Raw genomic sequence first — 18,469 nt, 5'->3', positions numbered from 1 at the left:
GAATTTGGCTTTATAGTTTCATTGGCAAATGGAGAAATCCACCACTTCATCTTGGGTAATCGGAAGGGATTTGAGAGATTTCAGAAAGGTTCTAGATAGCTTCAAGTCTCTTGTTTTACATGTTAAAGAAACTAATTTGTCATTCTAGAGAAATGTTTCACTTTGGCTCAAAGTAGTTGCACTAGGAAACTGCTGATGCAAAACCTTTGTATTCCAGAGCTTTATCCCTCCTCCTTCCCTGCATGTGCACACATACAGCCAAGCATGTTAATGAATAGGTGCGATTGTCCCATGTTGCATCTTAACAGGAAAAACCTAATCCTGGACTGAGTGTTTGTGTTTCTGCCCATCCTACATTTTATCCTATTGCTGCCAGCAGAAAATGGAATATTCTGCTGATATTAATAAATTTCATCTTTTTTTTCCCATGCATGCTGAATAAAATATGCCGCAGTTAGGAGCAGGAAATTAAAGTATATATTAAAGAAAAGAGCATGCTGTGGATCCTCTCACAGGTCAGATGAGCACTTGAACTCTTCTGCTTTGTGCTGCAGTTGCCTGTCTTTCTTCCTTGTGGCATCTTCCTTAGTCCCACACTGACCTAACAGCAGTGTTAGTACAGATGCTGACTATGGGAGAACGTTCTCCTAAGCCAAAACCAGTCAACAAGTCATCATTTGTATGGTAGCCAGGCCATCCCCACAGATGAGCTGGGAGCTGGCTGGACATCCCCTTGGATCTGACACAACTGGCTGCTGACCACTGACTCTGAAGGCAGAAATGGCTCTCTGGCCAGGCAGCCGATGCAGGGAATTGCTCAGCTCTGTAGTGTAAATCTTTCTCAGAGGGGGAGGCTGTGGCAGTGCACACAGCTCTCACATACGCCTTCATACAAAAGGTTCAAAGCCCTGAGGGTTCTTTGAGTGAGATACTGACTCAAAGTTGCAGTATACAGGTACTTGGCTCCTTTATCTGACCTTTATATGATTGTCTTCCTGTTGCGGGAAGTAGAGGAGCAGGGATCTGTTACCACGGATGCTGCAGAATTCCCTTGCAGAATGCACTTGGTTGTGTTGCTTAATCAGTGCGCTCTTTCTCTCTCTCTCCCCCTTACCATTCTTGAAATAAGGTACTGCTTTTTTATCTTCTGTGTTTTGGGCTGACTCTCTCAGAGCAGAGAGAATTACTTAATCTCTTATGCACGTACTTCGCTTAAACAGAGCTGTGGTTTTGGATGAGACACTGTCAGCTTGCTGCTGCTTCTGAAACACAGCAAACAGCCTTGTCCTCCTAATGTGCCTCCTCCTGCCTATTAAGCATCTAAATGTTTCTCCATATCCAATACTGTGTAGGAGGAAGGATGATGAAAAGGCTGAAGTACCCCTGAGTTGCTGGCTGACATGAGCTTTGGCAACAAATTGGAGACCGCAGTTGCTCACGAATTGAAAAAGCAATCTGTTCAGGAGGGATGTGCTACCGGCGCTGCTCACAGCCTTGTGCAGTAGCCAGCTGCTTAGCAGGCACTGTGTGCTTTCCTCCTCTTCCCACTGGCATCCATGGTGGTGCTCCACAACACCACACCACTGAGATAAAAATAGGCCCCCCAAAGTGGTAAGCAACAGAAGGTGGGGATGATTTCTCTCCACAGGGAAGTGCAGCACAGCCAACAACTGTGGGGACATCGTTAGCACAGCAGCTCCAGGGCTGGTTAGCAGAGGCTGGAACCATGCAAAAGGCTCTTGCTCGCCCTGAAGCAGGCTTTTCTCAGCTGTTCTGCACATCTTTGGGTGAGCTCGAAGCCAGGGCAAGCTCAGTAACCTGAATGCAAAAACAACTCTTAAAATGGACCTAGAGATGAGCCCTTGTGGCTCAGCCTGTTGGGCTGCATCATCTTCCAGACTGCAGCACCCACGCTACACTGGTGTTCCCTGCTGTCCCCTGATGCCAGCACAGGGACCACGTCCTCCAGCAGTGTTGGGTGTGTGCAGGAGCCTTGTGCAAAACTGTGATTGACTCATTGCTTTTAACTTAGACTGTGGTGGAAGAGCTCTGGATGCTTTTGAAGGCAACTCTCCATGAGGAAGGGCACCCTCCCTGTAACTCAGCCGGGCTGAGCTCTCTTCCACTGAGGGTTAAGGCACGTACCCTGTGTTCCCTCTCACAGGTGCTGCTGTGCAGAGCTGTTCACGCCGCAGCACCTTCCGCAGGAAGCAAATGTTCCTCATCTTCCTTCTGGACTGGAAGGATTTCTACCCGGCAGGAGGGCTGAGCCCTTCCCTCCCTGCACTCTCGGTATCCCGTGCAGTACACAGAGACACGGCATGGTGTCAGCATCCCATCTGAGCAGAGAGCTCATAAAACCTTGGTGCGGGGGGAGCACACTTACACAGAATTTAAGCTGCTCTGCAGAGGGTATGACTTTAAAAATTGCTGCCTTGGGAGGCAAACAACCCTATTATGCTTGGTACTAAAGGGACACTCAGTTCTCATTAGTGATCTTGTTTTCTCTCCTCCTGCTCTGTTATAACCACTCAGATGCTTCCAAATATTTCCCTGTTGATTTGGTCTCTTATTTAACGAGTGCTGAATCTGAGTGCACTGTGTGTACATGAAGCTATAGGCTAGGCCTGCTCTCCTGTGTTTCTGGAGAATCAGGGACTTCATAGACAAAAGTGTAATATTTCATAACTCTTCTCAAGACCTGGTCACAAGGTCAATAAGAAAAAAAAAATTACATTTCTCCCTCAGTAGTGAGTGAGTGTTTGAGTTTGGTGGGTCTTTTAGCTCAGGTATGTGACCAGCTTGGTATCTGTTTCTCTCTTTTCCAGGCATTGATTTAAAGCACAGCTCAGAGCAAATTTCAAGCAAATCTACTTTCCTCTAAGGCTCACCCCTTTGTGCTTATAGCCTGGGTCTCCGAGGTTAAGGCAACAGGGCTGCCTTGTGATCATGTACACTTTGAGAGCTCCTGCAGGCTTGTACCAGCTTGAACACTGAACCCTAAGAAATGATCCAACTGATGGGAACAGGTTTTAAATATTTGTATGTATAGAGAGAGAGATGACCTGTGTAGGTTAAGCTTTTTACCATTTTGGCCTTTCCAGTGAATAACTGTGCTCTTGCTAGTGACATCGGGATCTTCAGGCTTCTACCAGGTCCAGTAAATACTGGGGCAGGGGAGCAATGGGTTTAAAAAATAAGAAAAGTAAACTAAATATTGGAAAACCATTTGTCACCAGCTTTATTGACCTGCTAGATTCTCTTCAATCATGGGCAGAACTGCCAGGTTTTGTGGAAAGCTCTTACCGTCTTGTCTTAATGCTTTTATCACTGCAGTGCACATTTATCCACAGAATGTCCATCAGAAGTGGAGCTAGAAGAGCCCCAGGGATTTATATCTACTCCTTCCTCATCACGTTACATGGGAAGCGCAGACTGCTCTTGGATACTCTGTCTCTGAAGGGCATGGCAAATACTGTTGTAAAGTATCCGTCAATAACATCATCACTGAACTGCCAAGAGGAGTTTCTTGGGATTTATGAAGAGAGTCAGAAAGGAAGAAAAGATCGAGGTAACAACAAATGATCCAGCTGAGCACACTCAGTCCTAGAAATTTCCCGCTTTCACTCGGGCCAGTTTCAGAAAGCCCCAGCTGCACGGCTCTGATGTGTTGGCAGCCTTAAGCCAAGCTGCGGAGCCCAGGCTGTAAGCTTGGCTGAAGACCTTAATCCCTGTGTCAGTGTGCTGCATTGATCCAGCAGAAGAAGAGCCCCTTAGGGCCTCAGAGAACAGTAAAAGAGACTACAGAGAAATAAGCTGTGATGTCTGGGCACCCCCTGAGGGACACTTGTCCGTAGAAGTGACTTGTGACTTTCTGTATTGTCAGCTTCATTTTCAAAGGTGAGCCTGCATCCTCCATATCCTCTGAGACAATGGTGGTACATGATTTGCCTCTTGGGGGTGGAATGGGTGACTCTGAGGCACTGAGGGATCGGAGTGTGAATCTTCACGCCAGAAAATGTACTAACTACCACGCAGAAGGCTGCATTTTCCTCATCTTGACCCTGCTGAGGTGCAATCCCATCACTGAGACAGTGGTCTATAAATGCAATCCACAGATTAAAAGAAAGCTAAATTAAAAAGAAAGTGAGAACTTGAATGCTGCTTGCTGGAAAGTGAAAGTTTCTGGGGGCCTCTCTGTCTGCATGTGTACAGGATGCTGTGCAGTTAAGTAAAATCTTGTTGGAAACGCAGTGAGGCAGGCAGAAGGAGCACATCAAAGTAAGTCCATTTCAAAATACGTGGAGGAAATGCTTTTTGTTTCCTGTTTTAAAGAGTCTGTTCACAGTGTAGAGGGAAAGGAGAAAGGGGAAAAAAGTGCTGCGTCAAGCAGCAACTGGAAACAAAGGGAATTAACTGGAACTTGTTGGTGCAAAAGGTAAATGGGGAAGGGGGAAGTAACAAGAAAAGAGCGGGGAAAAACTCCAGAAACTTGATCTTGCAGAGGTTTTCTTGGGTATGCTGAAGGTGTTCCTTCTCCCAGCATCTCCTCCCAGCATTTCACTGGGGGTTTTTTTCCTTCCCTTCCCTCATCCCTCTTTATTCTCCCTTTGTATGGGTTTAATTTATTGTGTTTGCAGATGTTATGCAGAAGAACTTCATCTCTGCAGGTCTCCACGCTGATTTTCTGGTAGACAAAGTGTGGTGGAGAAATCCACCACCAGCCTTTGCGAGTACTGCAGGTGAATTTTAGTGTATGTGTTTCTCCAAAAACTTTCAAACCTGTGATGCCTCTGGAGAAGGTTTTTGGATAGCAAGTATTCTGTGTAGACCCTCATCCTGTTAACATCAGCAGTGCTGATGGCTTCTGCTCTAGAGAAGAGGCTCTTCTGTCTGGGTGTAGTTGAGGGTTACGTGCGTGTTCATTGTAGCTCTCAGATAAGGGGAAGAAGCTGCTTTTTCCCTGACACTTGGACAAGAACGCTCTTTTGTTACCGAATGCAGTAGTAATGCTTCCTGCTTTTTTTTAATGGAACATGCTAGGAATATTTTTTTCAGTAAGAAAACACCCACCAAATCTACAGTTTAGCATGTCAATTAACTGATTTGGGAGTGAAAGGACAGGAGAGGGGAAAGATAGAGGATATGCTAAGGAGCTCTTGGAGCACTCCACAACTGTCTTCCTCCAAGAGCTTATTTGTAAAAGCACACAAAAAACTCTAGAAGTATATTTATTACAGCTTGAGAATAGCAGTTTAGCTATCATAACTATTTACATGCGGTACAGAGGAAAATACTATCAGAAATGGGGCCATCAGTCAAAGTTTTGCCTGAACAGGAGTCTCACAGACAGCTCCCTGGAGCATCTTCCAGCACACAGACTCACTGCTATGTAATAGCATTTGTTATGGCTGGCACTTTTTCAAGGCTGGGTATATTAAACTAGATTCCAATGTCTATTTATGTGCCAACATATTGAAACAGCCTGTTTTCTCCTTTATTTCCCCCCTTCTTCTCTAGAGCTGGTGAATAACAGAAGTTTGTGGGTGCCTGTCTCTAAATTAAATTACTTTTTCCAGAAACGAAAACATAGAATTAGGCTTTAGTATCAGAATGAGATAGAACTTTAGAATGATGTTATGACAAGGTAGAAAGAGCCTGGAAAATTCAGAGTCAGAAAGTAACCAGAAAACAATTTAGTGTGCATAACAGGGGAAGTACCTATCAGTGGAGATGCAGTAATGGCACATTGCTGAAGCTGTAAACAAGGCTAAAGTGAGTTTGAGTTTTGTAGGATTATAATGAACAAGGCCTGGCCTGGTAGCATAGGATTGTGATCATTTTTCTAATTGATTTGCTATCTAATTGAACACTTTTTTTTTTTTTTTTTTCCCCCCCCCCAGATGAACTTTTAAAATGAGTATTTTAAAGTTTTGCTCTTCAGACTGTCTTAACTGTGATCTGTGTGTTTCCATTAGGGTCATATATAGGAATTGTTCTAGTACCTGGTGAAAGTCCTTTTGAAACTTAATATTAAAACTGAATTTAATGCTTTACATTCTTATTCTTCCCAGGACAAAACCTATCAATGCCCCAAAAATTCCTGAGGAGATGAGCTTGACATAGATGTTATCCTTCCAGCTTGGGAAGGAATCATGCAGCCACTGGGATACCCCTGAGAGACACAAATGCCACAAGGTGAGCACCCAAGTTCTTCTGGCTCTTGTAACTCCCCTGTGAAACTCTGCAAACATCTGTGGCGTGGCTTTTAATGAATCCATGGGTGCTTCAGTGCATGTTAGAACACTGGGCAAGCTCCTCAAAGAGAGTTAGGAAAGCTGGTGGGTGCCAGTATGCTGCTCCCAGCAAACAGCAGACAGACCTGGCACATCTGGGCAAAGCTCTCACCACAGAGCACATCAGAGGCCTGAGCATGGCAGAACGGAGGGGCTAACAATAGCAATGCTAAACTGTGTCACTAAAAATCTTCTGCCGCTTTCATCCGTTTCCCTTTCTTCCTCCCTTATCGCGCCTAGTTAGGGTAAGAGATAAATTTTCATTCATGTGGCAATACCATAGACTTCTAAACCATATGAAAGGTTAACTTCAGAAATAATGAATAATATGACCAAAATAGATTTGGACCAGTATCCCGTCTTTGATTTTTTTTTTTTCTTTTCTCTTTAAAGGGCATTACGATCCCTTTTGCCTTAGCTCACATTTTGATAGCTATCCCTAGGAAGTAAGAGCCAATTGTTAAATATGCAGCATTGTGACTTTGTTCTTTGCTTTGTGCTGCAGCTGCCACCGGAGACTTATAGCTCCATTAAAATCCACTGTTCACCTTGAAGTTGTGAACTTTCTGGACTGAAGGAAATCTGTCTAATTGTCATGGCCAACTGATGGTGCATAAAGGATTTGGACTAACCAAAGAGTTACTAGGTGAGAGAGATCTCACATTAAGGCTGGGGCGAGAGGAATGGAGGAGCTTAACCAAGTGGTTTTTGCTGACAGACAAGGGATTTTTATATGGCACACTTCCATGCTCCGGGAGGGATTTCTGATAACACTTGGAGTTATGTCAGCTAGCCTAATACCCTCCCTTCCTAGAAATGCTTTTGCAATCAAACTTGTTGGATATAAGGGCCTAATCGGGGCATGGCTGTGTCTTGGAACTATGTGAGTGTGTGTAGGATGCTCTTTCCCAGACTTTAACTTGCAGGAGGACAAATTGCAGCATGTGTCCAAAGCTGTGTGCCAAAGACAAGGCAGCATGTCAAAGAGAGGGGGCCAGGGAAGGGGGAAGCTTTTCCTACAGCTCTGCTGAGTGTGAGGAGGTACCTACCTGACTAAAGAACTGTTGGCTTGATGATGTAGCATATTGTGGGGAAAGTGAAGCTGTGCAAGTATCCTCTATACAGAGAAGAAAAAGCACAGACTGGGAATTGAAACTGTTAAATCACTTATGAGTAGAAGGTTCTTCAGTGCCAGCTCTCAGTTATGTGAGACACTCCAAGTGACTTATTCTGCAGAGGATGTGGATGTCCTGCAGTCTTGTGAGCATTGCATGGTGTCTTGCACAATGGAGTCTGAGGGAGGGGCTGCCCGTCAGGGCAGGGATTTCTTCTGACCAGAGTAGTCCAGGCAGGGAGAATTTGCCACTAGTGATTTGTAGTGGTTAGAGTGGGTGTCTGTAACTATTTGTCTGTTTGAGGAAAGTTTCCCTTCTGGTAACAATACAGCCAGTTCTCTTCTGGCCATGTCTGCAGCCTAATGCATGAGCTCAAAGCTGAATGACATAAGGATTTTGTGTTAAAAGGTTTTTAAAGAGGGAAATATTTTCTGACACTGCACTTTGAAAGACTGTGCCTTACATCCCTCAAGAGAAAAAGGTTCACATCCCATTCTGGTCTTTTTTGCAGGCAACTTCTGTGGTGACACTCCTGTCTGTGCCATAAAACCTTGTTTCCTTCACAGGGCTGCAGCAGCCATGAAAGGTTTTCTCTCAACTTGTTCTACTCAGAAAACATCATCTGGTAAGTCTGTTACAATTTTAGGGTGAGGATGGAGAAGTAGAGCCTAAAGTGTGGCTGTTCTATTACAGAATTAAATGCATCTGTTCTGAAGAGCAATGGCCATTAATAGAAGAGATCTGTTTGAGATCTTGAGTGTTGATGATTGAATGCATAAGCAGTGATCTAATTACTGTACTCGTTTCCCAGTACAAACCTGTAAAAATGAGGTCTTAGCTCTGTCTCTCCATCTGCCCCTTTGCATTCTGCTCTACAAAACCAGAATCCCCTGTCCCCATGCTCAGTCTGTTATTGCTTCTATAAGTGCTCTTCTGTTTCTTCCCCCAGTTAGGCAATAACACTGCCAGGTGCTGCTGTTACTGCTGCTCACCTCCCCAGCCTCCACCTCTGCCACACAGCCAGGGACCCACACAGTTAATTGGGCTCAGAGTTTAAAGACTAAAGGAAACCTCCCTCACTCTCCTGTTTCCCAGGCAGGGGCACAGCTGGTGACACGGGTGGACAGCTTTCTCTGTGAAAAGCAGAGCTGCCCTGGCACTACTAAGCAAATCAGTACTTTGATCCCTCAGAGAAAGCTGGAGCTTGGAAAGATGTGTCCAGTCTGTCTCTTCTGTTTTGTGGAAGCAAACTTGCCTTTCTAGCAATTTGAGCCACGGCTAATCTCCTCCCATCCCCTTTTCTTCTGTGTTACCTGTGCTCCTCACTGCTGTGTGAAGGAGCACATCTGCTTGGGCAACTGTCTTGGGCTTCAGAAGTAAAGCGCAGCAATTACATTTCTCCTATTAAAATGCATCAGACTTGCAGCGCTACCAGCAGAGATCTGTTTGCTTTTCCATGTGCACATGCACATTTCCTAGCTCTGAAAATTTGGAGGGACCTTTTCCATTCACATATGCCACTGTGCTTCTTTTGGCTGGGGAAGAGTTAATTTTCTTCTCAGTGGATAGTATGGAGCTGTATTTTGGATTTGTGCTGAACACAGGGTTGATAATACAGAGATGTTTTTGTTACTGCTGAGCAGGGCTTGCCCAGAGCCAAGGCCTTTTCTGCTTCTCACACCTCCCTGCTGGTGGGGAGGCCGGGGGAGCACAAGGAGTTGTGAGGGGACACAGCCAGGACAGCTGATCCTAACTGACCCAAGGGATATCCCATACCTTATGGCATCATGCTCAGCATATAAAGCTGTGGAAAGGAGGAGGAAGTGGAGAGAATGTTTGAAGTGGTGATGTTTGTCTTCCCAAGTAGCTGTTACCCAGGATGGAGCCCTGCTGCCCTGGGATAACTGAACACATGCCTGCCCATGAGAAATGGTGAATTAATTCCCTGTTTCGCTTTGCCTGTGTGCATGGCATTTGTTTTATCCATTAAACTGTCTTTATCTCAACCCACAAGTTTTCTCACTTTTACTCCTCCAATTCTGTCCCTGATCCTGCTGGTGGGGAAGCGAGCGAGCGGCTGTGTGGGGCTTGGTGGCCAGCTGGGGTTACACCATGACAGCCACAAAGCAGTGCTGCTGTTATAAAAATGTTTATTTGCTGAATGTGCTTTGCCTTAAGCTACCATCTGAGATCATTTCAAGATACTCTTCCATGCTCTGATGTATCCAAAACTGCAGCGAGTTAATTCAGTGCTCACTCCAGGCACTCCACATAGGTGGTAGTCCTCATATCTCTGCAGTTTGCACTGCCACCAAATCAAGTACAGAAACATCCCTGAGGAATAACTGATTATTTAAAGTTGTTTTTGGGTTGGCTTGCGTTTGTTTAAAACAGGTGCTTATTGGGAGGGACGATTGGTCTCAGCATGGAACTGACCTCTGATTAATTAATAACCACTGTCTGGAACCTGACACTCTAAAGGGGAAGCAGAAAAATAAATGGCTTAAGCCATCTGTGCTAACTTTTGCATGAGAGCTTGGCTGTTCTTATTAGATGATTGTGCCTTTTCCTGGGGCACACAGAAGGGGTAGAGGGAGCCCATTATAAAAAGGTCAGTTCCCATGACACAACCCAGAGTGCCACCAAAAGAGGGGAAGTAGGGGCACATGTTGTACCTCAGCCCTTAATATTCTCAGTAGATTTCTCTGAACCAGCTCTACCAATGATAAGATTTTAGTGGATTTATTTTGTTAAACTTTATTTCCCCCCCAGATTCATCCTCTTCTTTACTAGTTTCTGAGGAGAGTAAACGTTCTTCGCTTCCAGTTTTGTTCCTTTCCTTTCTTGTGCCTCTTGTGATCAGTGAAAGCTGGTGGGTGTGGGATACAGGATTTTTATGTGCTGTTTAATTTGCTGTTGTTACTTGAGATGGTTGGAAACGCTTTGGCAAACTAAGTTTGGAAAATGAAGATTTATTGTAATGGAAACACTTTATAAATACCATTTTGACTGGAAAGAGTCAGGAAGTTATTCTTACCTGCAGAACGTGGCTCCCTGAAGAATCTGTGAAGAGCTGTTTACCCAGGACATGTTGCCAGCCTGTACACATCCTGCTAGCCTCCAGACAAGGGATATTTCTAAGCCATCTTGCCAACCCTGGCAAACAGATGGGCTTACTGTTTCCCACAGGCCTACATCTATCCAGAGCTGCCCTCTGGCAGCTTAAACCTTCCTGTGTAGCGTCCTGTGCTGCTGACAGTGGTGGCAGCAGAGATGGAGTATGAACTTTAATGTGTACCTGGTTAATAATATTAGGCTGAGGTACCATATGCTTCTCTTGACCCTTCATCTGTGTTTTATGGGATACCCCAGTGGTGGTGGCATAGGTCTAGAATGCTTCATCAGGATCTGTAGATTTGATGTAGGCTCCACCTATGTTGGGGTCTGCTGCCCGAGAAGGTGAGTGACTGACTTGCCTCAGGACTTCCTGTGCTGATTGTAACAGCAGCAAAACTTTAGAGCACAATGTTCTCTGTCAGCACAGCACAAAGAGCACTGGGACCTCACTGGTATTCCCAAAAGTGCCCCTGCGATGTCACATTGTAAGTGTTGAAGCATGAGTGTTGTTTGGCAGCAGATGTTAAAAGTGAAATGTTGACTCTTCCTGTTGTCTGAATTATGGGGGTGTTTAGAGAGAAGAAAATGTTATCTGTTTTCCTTCTTCCTTGTCCAGTGTCAGACAGAACAGTTCTGGGGAAAAAAGTACTTATTGTCAAATGTGAAGGATGTCAACCCCCTGCTTGTGAAAGCTGTGTGCACACACTGGTTTGGGTGGGTTTCCTCCTGGAGGTGGCCCGGCACCCCTGGAGCTGCAGAAACTCATTGTACCAGGTACCATTTGAAGTGCCACCACATTCACCTGTGCCAGGGTTAATGATCATAATAACAGTCAGACAAGGGGCCTGGTGCTTGTGTGTGATGCTGAGTGAAATGAACAGCAAGCCTTTGGGCAGGCTTGCTTCCTATTATCTGGTTAAAACACAATGTGAGGGTTAGGAATGTGACTTTAAGGTACAAGTGTAGGCTAGACATGATCTAGAGAGCAGCAAAGATCACCTATACCTGTCTTCCCAAGCTGTCAGAGCTGTACTGTGACCATTAAAGTTAATGAGCCAGAAATAAGCAGGCATGTCCCAAGAGAGCTGTTCTTTTTTTTTTTCTCCATAAAGACTGGTATGCACATCACTAACATAATATGCACCTCCGTGCTGGGAGTAAATTAATGTCTGAGATGGCAGGAGCTGAAATTTAAAAGAAAGCTTTTAAGTTGCCCGTACCCTTTGTCTAAACCCCAGGATATTCCTGTTAGAGGAATATTTTGCTGCAGCATATAATATATATATATATATATATATATGGTGCAAAGGTTGGACAGAGCTGAGAGAAGTTACTCCTTCCAGTTTTCTGTGCACAACTTGGGGCAAGACTTGGAGGAAGGAAAGGAGAACTGAAGACAAACATTAAGCAGTGGGGAAATGTGATCTAAACAGAGCCAGTGCATGAGCACAGAGCACGTGAATAAGGGGGCTGTAAAGCACATGGATTTTACCATGTCCTCTTGGAAAATTCCACAGTTCTTCAAAGAACTGTCTAACTGCATGCACTGATAGGAGGCTTCTGCACCGAAAGAGTGAAGTCCGGGGTCAAACTTGCCTGAGGAAAGTGTCTTCCCCCAAGTCCCCAGCTCCATGTCTCTTTGGAGGGTCTCATCTCTCATCTTCTTCGAAACAGCCTTCAAAATATGTTCAGTTTGACGGTGCTGTGGTCCCAAACAGCGGTATTCGGAGAAAGCCTGTTCTGACTCATTAAAACAGTGCTCTCAGGCATCCAGCAAGTACAGCAAGGGAATGTATACATTATTAAAGCTCTGTCTCATCTGTTCTGCTGTGTTGATGTGGGATATTTGGTGGGATGGAGAGATGAGGAAGTGAGCTAAGAAGCAAGAAAAGCAGTGGACTGACAGAAGTAAGAGCAGGAAAGCTGTACCTGGGGTTGAAGGGAATTTGCTTTCCAACATAGGCCGTCCTGTGGCACCAACCTGCTTGCAGGTGGTGGGGAGGAAGCAAACATTGCTGTGAGATGCTTAACAGGATGGCGAGAGACAGGAGCTGGCAGTAAGTATGGGTTGCTCTGACACAGAAGAGCACCTGTGACTGATTGAGGTCAGTGACAGCTCACATTGGGAGCACTGCCAAGAGAGATTTGTCCTGCTCCCTAAATGTTGCCTGCAGTGTATGAAACGTTTTTCACCTGGAAGCCAGGCTGTCTCTTCTGTTGGGAAGCTGGGAAAGTTCGGTACAGGCAAAGCCAAGCTGGAGGCTACGCAACGGGCAATGAACTCAAGGGAGATGAGATCACTCTCATGATATCTCAATGCCCAGGACCTCTGGCCCATGCCACCCCTGCTGCTCAGCAGCATGGTCAGATACCAGTGCCAGTGTCTCCTTGGGACACCTCAGTGTCTGGGGAGGAGAAACTTCTCCATCCGTCTGCAAATTGAAGAGAGCTGTACCACCCTGACCTTCTGCCAGGAGATGTGGGATGTACATGTCTGAGTGCAGCTGGCACAGACCTGGTCTCTGTCCTGTCTGACTAGCCCCTGTGCCAAACTCTGGCCTTCTTTTCCTTTTTCAGGGAGACTCTTGGTGGCCACACATCTGTTTGTTTGACAGGCATGGCAAGTATTGCGGTCTGGGGCTTTTGCGCATTTTCCCTTAATACAGAGGTGGTCATGAGTACTGGGTAAAGGTTTGTGAATCGGGTCACTTCCCTCCATACCCTCCCTCTTTGGAAGTCCAGACTTGAGCACCCTGTTTCAGAAATCATCTTTTTACTGCAGTAAACCTTGTGGTGCTTTAGTGCTGATATCCCTTCAGTTCCTGAAAGGTGCCCAGGAAATACTGTCCTTCAGCATCTGGGTGCATGGCTAGTGTCAAGTCCTGTACACAAGTGGTGCTGATCTGTCAAAGCAGAATTGGTAGCCCTGTTCCTCTGGGCTAACCTGATTTACCAGAGGGGAGGTAGCTGCTGCAGCAGCACGGGGAGCTAAGATGGACTGCTCTGCTGCAGTGTTATCTTGCTGGAAAGGAAGTGATCTGGAACTTGGTGTGATGGCTTATCCATTGTAAATATGCCTTCAGGTTTCAGAGAGGTTTATCTATGCCAAGCGCTTAGTCTTGTCTCCCGCATTAGGGAGGCCATACTGACATGATTCCAGTTGCCAAAAGGTTGTTTTTTCTGTTTTATGTGGAAGGGTTTAGATTTACCTTCTTAGGGGAGGGTGGTATCTGACTTAAAGTTTCCTGTGAACTGGTAGCTAAAAGCTAGACCTGGAAGTGAAGTGTATTTGTGAAGGATTTTAATGCCCAGCCCTATCAGCATGTGTCAACGAATTACAAGACAGGAAACCTCTGCCTGCATCCATCTCCTCTGGTTTCAATTTCACTACATACACTTCCATTCTTTAAACAGAAGATAGCAAGCTCTTTTCCATCCCTGTGCTGCTTATCATAGTCCACTTAAATATTTAAATATAAACATAGGAGTGTATGTGATGAAGCAATGCGATGTCACGTAACCAAGTGAACCTGGCAACCATCTGCTGCTGAATGGCTGAAGAACTGCAGCCTGCCCTTACACCAGGTCACTCTGGTGCAATAATTAAGAGATCATGTGGGTAACTTTTGATTTATTAGACGTACCACATACTAGTGTCTTTGTTGCTTAAAAGAAACCCTTCTTTCCCCTATCCCCATCTTATGCTGCTTTTGGAAAGAAAACCTCATATTCTAGCACAATTCAGAAAACATCAGTCAATCCTTACAAAAATAATAGTTCCCCTGAACCAGCAGGGCTGTAAATTGCAGTATTTTGTCAGGCTGCTGTTGCTGATGACTGACTTGTCGTGATATAACCAACTTTAAAAAACTGCTCTGCCATCATGACAACAAATGTGTTGGGGTTTTGGCTTAAAGATGTGATCTCCCCAGTGTGTCTTCAGCTGTGCAAATAGAGCAGCTTAGTGTTTGTAATTTAGTGCTGTATCACAGACCAGGGAGGGCTCCTGTTGTGAAAATGTGTGTGGCATTAGGGGAATAACATCCTGACTGAAACCTTCCAGAAAGTGGGGGCAGGATGGGTTGCCATGCCTGCTCCTGGTGGCAAGGAGCTAGGCAGAAGAAAACCTGTTCTCAGGGCTCCTGGTGGGCCAGTCACCACTTCTTACACCTGGGAAGAGGATGTGCTGCCCAGTGAAGTGACAGCCTCATCCTAGACATGGTCCTGTGCGTGCCTTGGGAGATGGACAGAGCTGCAGGGTGAAACTAGGCTCCTGATCGTGCTTGTGGTGGTAACAGAATCCCCTGGCCATCCACAGGGGACTTTATACCTTAAATTTCACTGGAGGAAGAGCATTAGGAAAGCTTCTGGCAAAGCTGAAGGACAGCAATTAGTACTCCTCCGAACATTCTTCCTTTTCTCACCTAGAAATGGGCAGCCAGGTACAAGGGGTGTAACTACTGACCTGACAAGGAAAGTGTCATCACATCAAATAATTTGAACTTCCAGTGCAGAGCTAGAATTGAAATGCATGTAGAGTATCTGCTGTTTTATTTTGTCCCTGAAGATCTGTTGCGTGGTCCCCTTTTGGGCCATCTGTTTGATACAGAGGCATTTGGTAAGAGAAGAATCCCACACAATCCAGGGTGAGGTGCAGCACTTTGTGCAGAGCAGTTTTCCCTCTCCACCTTTTAACAAGTGAGTCTGGCTCTTATATTCTAAATATACCCCTGAGGGAAAGGGAACAGCAGAACCAAGAATTATTTACATCTTTTGAAGGAAGAGGCACTGCAATACTGAAGAAGGAGGCATGTATGTTGGGGGGAAGGAGAGGTGCATACTGGCAACCATCTGCTGCTGAATGGCTGAAGAACTGCAGCCTGCCCTTACACCAGGTCACTCTGGTGCAATAATTAAGAGATCATGTGGGTAACTTTTGATTTATTAGATGTACCACATACTAGTGTCTTTGTTGCTTAAAAGAAACCCTTCTTTCCCCTATCCCCATCAAGTAATTCCCGTAAGTGTGGACTCTAATGAGCTCTTTTCTCTAGTTCTAGACTTGTTTGAAGCAAGGGTAGATCATACATTAATCTACACAGCATTACTCCTCTTTTTTCTTCTTTTCCTTTTTTTTTTTTTTTTTCCTAGAATAGCTCTTCACTGCAGGACAGCAGTTCTACCACACACCAATGTTATTCCTCATTCTTCCCTTCAGAAATCCCTCACGCACAAGTCCCACAGCACTGATGTTTTTTGGCTTAAAGAGGGCACAGGAAGTGTTTAAGTGTTTACTGCACCAGCTGTACCTCTTGTATGCCATGTGACTGCAGTGTCAACACAGGGATTCAAAATCAGGAGAAGGTTCTTCTGACCCCCAAATCCTGCACCAGCCCAAGCTGCAGTTCAAGCTCATCTGGCTTTCTGGGTCCATGGGCTCTGGAGGTTGTATACTAAAGTTGTGAGAGAGAAGAAGGGCTTCTGCCTGGCATCAGTTAGATTTGCTTGAATGCTGCATGTGACTTTTTTATGGCACAAGAAATGGGACTATGAAATCCCAAATAGATTCTCATCATAATTTCTCAATAGCTGTCCTGATGCACAAGAAATGGGACTATGAAATCCCAAATAGACTTCTCATCATAATTTCTCAATAGCTGCCAGAAATGTCCTTCTCTTTGCAGTTGCTGCATGAAGTTGATTGTCCTAACAATGAAGGATGTGCTGCTTAATTGCAGTGGAGATGTTCTCCTGATTCATTTTTTCTCTCTTGGTGGCCTTCTTTCTCTTTGCTTCAAAGTAGCTTAGCAAGAAACTACAAGCTACTGGTTTTATAAGCAGGGGTTTTTTAAATTCTAGCTAGTGCTGGATTGAGTGGCACAAAATTCTGATTACTTTTTTCCCCAGTATAGCTTATGCTTAATGGTGGGGCTCAGATTTCTTCCTTTTCACGCTCTAAGTAGCCTGTCACATTTGTATATGGACTGAGAGGTCTCCAAGAAGAATCTGTAACATTTGGCATAACTAAAACCTTACAAACTCAAAAGCAGATCAGCATATCAGCATATCCTTGAAGCAGAATAGCCTGTGCTGGCTGGAAGCTGTGTTTTAGCGTCTACGTTTCCTTGCAAAAGCCAGTTTTGTATGTATGGTTTTTTTGGATGCAGAATGAATGCACTCACACACCAACAAGGATCAGTTGCTATTTCCTTCTCAAGACCCATACAGGGTTTGATCTATGCTGGCTCTCCTTTAATTTAGTGGCACTGTTTATGTAATTGCTGCTTTTCTGATTTAAGTGCATGAGTACAAGCTGAAGGTTTGACACAGGCAGCCAAACTTTTTAATTGCCTTTAGCTCGTCTCTAGCTGTGGCACATCTCTTTGAATGCAGCTGACTCATGAGAAGGTCTGGGAGAGAAACTATACCCTTTTTAGTTATGCTTTTTCTCTGGCAAAATTGCTCTGTGAATTTTTATCACCTAATGGTTTCTCTGACACCTTTTAAAACTGTTCAGCTTCTCACCAAGAGACTATTTTATATGAGACTTGGGCCAGTAAACCATTTCTGTGATCTGGGAAGTGCTATGCTTCCTTCACAGAGCAATCAATTTCAAAATTAGCTGGGCCTGCCTGCTCAAGAGAAACTCACTGTTGCTCGGCTGCTAGTCCTGAATGGACCTATTAAATGCCATATTTCTGTAAAAAACCCAGCAAAAATCTATTGCTGACTAGCAGGTCCTGAAATTCATGCATGTCAAGGGAAGCATAAATAATTTCAGTGTGCAGTTTTGGAGACAATAGTGGTTTCTGGTTTAGTAAATACTAACTTACATCCAGTCTATTGAAAAGGGTGATTATATAAGGTAGAAATCAGCTGGGGCTTCAGCAGAGCTGGGAGGAACAGGCTTCTCTTCCATTCAAAATGCTTTTTAAAATTCAGAGCGCTTAGTGATATGGATGTTAATGGACTTATCCTGTCCTAAGCTATGTCCAGCCTTGTTGTGCTTCTCCCAGGTGGTTCCAAAGCACAGATAGATTGAAGCTCCAGCTCTTTTCACTTCCTTGTCCTAAGGCATCTTACAGAAATGCTATCACCCTGTATCACCCCCAGTTAAGTACAAGGGTGATGGGTCACCCTTGCTGCTGCCTCTGACCAGCCAGGTGGAATTGTGCCAGATTTAAGCACTTTGAGTTTGAGTCTGGAAATCACTGTGTTGTGGGTAGGTGTCTGCTCACCACAGCAAATCATAATGGCAGGCTCCCGGCCTGAATTCCTTTGTAAATGTCCCTCTCCTCTCCCAGCAGTTGCTCAGGAAATACAGCTCCTGTGAAAAGCCTGAGGAGCTCCTTATTCTATCACTCCCTTCTCTAGCTCAGATGGAATTCAGTACATTCTTTTCCCCCAAGAAGTTAGCAGAAGTATATGCTGTATGCTGCTCCTCCCTTGTAACTCCTTGGGAGATCTGCTCGCAGGTGACCTGGCTGGAAATATCCACCTGGCCCAGCACCAGTTAGAAATCTGGGGACTGCTGGAGGCCTGGTTTGTCTGCTGGGGCTTTTCTGAGCGATGAAGCAGAAGGAAGAATGCACTCACCCAGCTTGCAAGAGGGAAAGCAGAGATGATAACTTTTTAAAAGATACAACAGACTCAATTATACCACATATTTCGCTGTCTAGAAAACCATGATTTACTTGCTTGAGGGTTTTTCTTGTCCACCTCCGTTTTTATTAAGCTCATTTTTCTTTATTCCTGACCTGTGACAGCTGAAAGAGTTTTCCTGGGAGAGAGAAGATGAGTGTGTGCATGCATGTGGTGAGGAGCTGGGGAATAGCTGTTGTGCCAGCTTGTTGTGTGGAGGATGCTGGACGGTTTGGGTTCAACCTGGACCACCCTTGTCTTGTGGTCTCCACACAAGGCTGTGAACCCAAGCAGGTCCCT

General features: G+C 45.0%; 1 protein-coding gene and 1 long non-coding RNA gene across 2 annotated transcripts in view; both read left to right on the top strand.

The window, feature by feature from the left end:
- The first annotated feature begins 3,342 nt into the window (after nt 1-3,342).
- Nucleotides 3,343-7,965, top strand: LOC108448098. Its single transcript, XR_001863887.1, has 4 exons — nt 3,343-3,900; nt 6,075-6,198; nt 6,802-6,942; nt 7,923-7,965. It is a non-coding gene; the product is annotated as an uncharacterized LOC108448098 (long non-coding RNA).
- A 54-nt stretch (nt 7,966-8,019) lies between these two features.
- Nucleotides 8,020-18,469, top strand: part of TRIM24 (tripartite motif containing 24) — a 25,282-nt gene continuing 14,832 nt past the window's right edge. The window contains exon 1 of the mRNA XM_017740037.1: nt 8,020-8,036. The gene's annotated coding sequence lies outside the window, so the exon portion shown is untranslated. The remainder of the gene's footprint in view (nt 8,037-18,469) is intronic.

Source organism: Corvus brachyrhynchos, unplaced genomic scaffold, assembly GCF_000691975.1.
Source record: "Corvus brachyrhynchos isolate BGI_N302 unplaced genomic scaffold, ASM69197v1 scaffold27, whole genome shotgun sequence".
Taxonomy (NCBI): Eukaryota; Metazoa; Chordata; class Aves; order Passeriformes; family Corvidae; genus Corvus; species Corvus brachyrhynchos.
The sequence above is the reverse complement of the archived record's forward strand: the minus strand, read 5'-3'. Positions and strand labels throughout refer to the sequence as shown.